Source organism: Pogoniulus pusillus, chromosome 13, assembly GCF_015220805.1.
Source record: "Pogoniulus pusillus isolate bPogPus1 chromosome 13, bPogPus1.pri, whole genome shotgun sequence".
Classification (NCBI taxonomy): domain Eukaryota; kingdom Metazoa; phylum Chordata; class Aves; order Piciformes; family Lybiidae; genus Pogoniulus; species Pogoniulus pusillus.
In genome coordinates, this window is record NC_087276.1 from 30782452 (window position 1) to 30786224 (window position 3773).

Sequence of the window (3773 nt, forward strand, 5' to 3'; positions counted from 1 at the left end):
TGACACAGCTGTTCACAACATCAGGTCAGCAACCCCTGACATAGGTCTCAGGTTTGATTTAAATACATCCCTACAATTGCTCACTGCAAACACTCTCTCCCCTCTGTCCTCACCACAATGGTCCTAAAAGCTCTAAAGTCCAAATACTTTCCTCCTTTCACAGAATCATAGAACCAACCAGGTTGGAAGAGAGCTCCAAGCTCAGCCAGCCTAACCTAGCACCCAGCCCTGGCCAACCAACCAGACCATGGCACTAAGTGCCCCAGCCAGGCTTGGCTGCAACACCTCCAGCCACAGCCACTCCACCACCTCCCTGGGCAGCCCATTCCAATGCCAATCACTCTCTCTGACAACAACTTCCTAACAACATCCAGCCTAGACCTGCCCTGGCACAGCTTGAGGCTGTGTCCCCTTCTTCTGTTGCTGCTTGCCTGGCAGCAGAGCCCAACCCCACCTGGCTACAGCCTCCCTGCAGGCAGCTGCAGGCAGCAATGAGCTCTGCCCTGAGCCTCCTCTGCTGCAGGCTGCACACCCCCAGCTCCCTCAGCCTCTCCTCACAGGGCTCTGCTCCAGGCCCCTCACCAGCTTTGTTGCCCTTCTCTTTCCATTGCTACTCTTCCTTCCCTCCCCCTCCTTTTGATCTAATTATTCTTTTCAGCAGTCTGGCAGTCTGCTTCAGAACTCTGCTCAGCTGTAAAGAATTTTGGTGCTATTTAGAGGCTTTTCTTAAGGTTAGCTTAAGACAGAAAAACAAACCCTGGCTCATATCTGGAAGAGCTCAGGGTCAGGAGCCAGTGGAATCCCAGAGGCATATGATGATGGACCTGAGTCCATCTACTGATCCTCCCTTTGCAACCACCAAACACAAGCTACTCAAGACAAGGTTAGGTGACTGCTGAAACACAGCTGCACTCCCTTTTCTGTGCTTGCAAAAGGCTTTACTGCTAAGCAGCAGTCCTGTAGGTAGTCCCTAAACACAGCCACAGGAAACAGGCATCCACAAAGAGCTTTTATGTCATATTCTGGGCCAAACATTTGTTTTGGTTTGGGTATTTCTTACTGAAGGAAACCACTCTCAGTAAACATTTTTCATCAAACTAACCTTTTTTCCAGGTTTGACCTCCACTGGTGATGCTAAAACCCAATGGATCCCATTTTATTTACCTCACTTAAGGAAAGCACTGGCAGTAAAAACACCAACACAGCAAGATTTTTATCAGATGTAATCTTCCTTTCAGGCTGTGACCTCCCTGGCAATGCTAAACCCAGTGGATCCCATTTCATCCAACAGATAGGACAACTCCTGAATGCCACAGTAAGTGATCTCTCAGTTCCTACTCTGCTTCAGTCCTGTGACTTAGCTACAATCTGCAGATTCCAGAGTGCTGCAGTGGCAAAGGCTACACAAAAACTTGTAAAGAAGAGGCAGGAAAGGACCCTCAGGAGCAGTATCCAGGACTGGCACTGGTACTCAAGTCTGGCAGGACAAAAGCTGTTTCAAGCCCAGGAATCCCCTTGTGGTCTACAACAATGCCTGCAGAGTTCGGCTGTGGGAGCCTTCAGCAGCGTTTGGCATTTCTTCACCTGCAAACCTTGAAGTGGAAATCACAGAATCAGCCAGGCTGGAAGAGAGCTCCAAGCTCACCCAGCCCTATCCAGTCAACCAGACCATGGCACTAAGTGCCCCAGCCAGGCTTGGCTGCAACACCTCCAGCCACAGCCACTCCACCACCTCCCTGGGCAGCCCATTCCAATGCCAATCACTCTCTCTGACAACAACTTCCTAACAACATCCAGCCTAGACCTGCCCTGGCACAGCTTGAGACTCTGTCCCCTTGTTCTGTTGCTGGGTGCCTGGCAGCAGAGCCCAACCCCACCTGGCTACAGCCTCCCTGCAGGCAGCTGAGGAAAAGCCCCAGCAATGGCAAACCTTCTGACCTGCTCTCAGAACCACAGATTGTTTTCCCTGGTTCAGCCCCACCTGCTGCTTCTCAATGATCAGAGACACCAGCAGCTCAGACAAGCCACATGTTCCTGACCTGTTTGCTGTGGACAGGATAGACTGGGAGCTGGCTGGGGTAGGTCCTCTTCATTCAGTTCATTTGGCTCTCAGGAGTGGTGTTCCTCAAACGAGGCACTGTGAAGATTTGTCTTTGTCTGGATGTTGTGTTGAACAGGATCTGGAGTGAATCCCTTCCTGCTTAATTATTTGCCTCTTTAGAAGCAATGAGAACAAACCAGAGTGGGCATCAATTGTAATCATCACTTGTAATCATTTACACCATTAGAACTGTGCATCCTTTCAACCTTTAGTAATGGGAACAGAACATAGTGCACAGCAGTCCAGGCAGCACAATTCTCTCTCTGGAGCAACCTTGCTCTTGTAATCATTTACACCATTAGAACTGTGCATCCTTTCGACCTTAACCTGAGCACTTTGGAACTTCTCCTTGCCTGAACTCCAAACCATGGGAGCAGATCACAGAATTCATCCAGAGGCAGATGTGCTTCTCCTTCCCCCCAGGCAGAACTGCAGCACGGTTTTGGAGGCAGAAGATCACTTCACTGAACAACGATCATAGAATCAGGCAGGGTTGGAATTAGATGATCCTTGTGGTCCCTTCCAACCCCCCTGCCATGGGCAGGGGCACCCTACCCTAGAGCAGGCTGCCCAGAGCCACATCCAGCCTGGCCTCAAACACCTCCAGCCATGGGGCCTCAACCACCTCCCTGGGCAACCCATTCCAGCCTCTCGCCACTCTCATGCTCAACAACTTCCCCTGACTCTCCCCACCTCCAGATTTGCTCCATTCCCCCAGTCCTGTCACTCCCTGAGAGACTCAAAAGTCCCTCCCCAGCATTTTTGTAGCCCCCTTCAGATCCTGGAAGGCCACAATAAGGTCACCTGGGAGCCTCCTCTGCTCCAGCCTGCACAGCCCCAACTCTTTCAGTCTGTGCTTACAGCAGAGCTGCTGCAGCCCTCTGAGCATCCTCCTGGCCCTGCTCTGGACTCACTCCAGCATCTCCACCTCCCTCTTGTCTCAGGGGCTTCAGAACTGGATGCAGTACTCCAGGTGGGGTCTCAGCAGAGCGCAGTAGAGGAGGAGAATCACCTCCCTGGCCCTGCTGGCCACACTGCTCCTGCTGCAGCCCAGGCTCTGCTTGGCTTTCTGGGCTGCAAGTGCACACTGCTGGCTCCTGTTGAGCTTCTGGTCCAGCAGCACCCTCAAGTTCCTCTCCTCAGGGCTGCTCTCCAGCCAGTCACTGCCCAGCCTGGATTGGTGCTTGGCATTGCCTTGACCCAGCTGCAGGACCTTGCACTTGGTCTTGTTGAAGCTCCTGAGCTTGGCTTGTGCCCACCTCTGTAGCCTGTCCAGGTCCCTCTGGATGGATCCCTGCCCTCCAGCCTGGCTGCTGCAGCACACAGCTTGGTGTGCTCAGCAAACTTGCTGAGGCTGCACTCAGTGCCTCTGCCCATGGTACCCACAGAGATGCTGAACAAGACTGGTCCCAGGACTGATCCCTGAGGGACTCTGCATGTCACTGGCCTGCACTTGGCCATGGAGCCATTGACAGCCACTCTTTGGGTGCAGCCATCAAGTCAGTTCTGTATCCATCAGTGGTCCACCCATCAAACCCATGTGGCACCAGCCTGGAGCCCAGGATGTGGTGTGGGACAGCGTCAGAGGCCTTGCTCAGGTGCAGGTAAATGCCATCAGCTGCTCACCCCTCAGCTGTGAATGTTGTGACCTGCTCATAGAAGCCACCAGCTC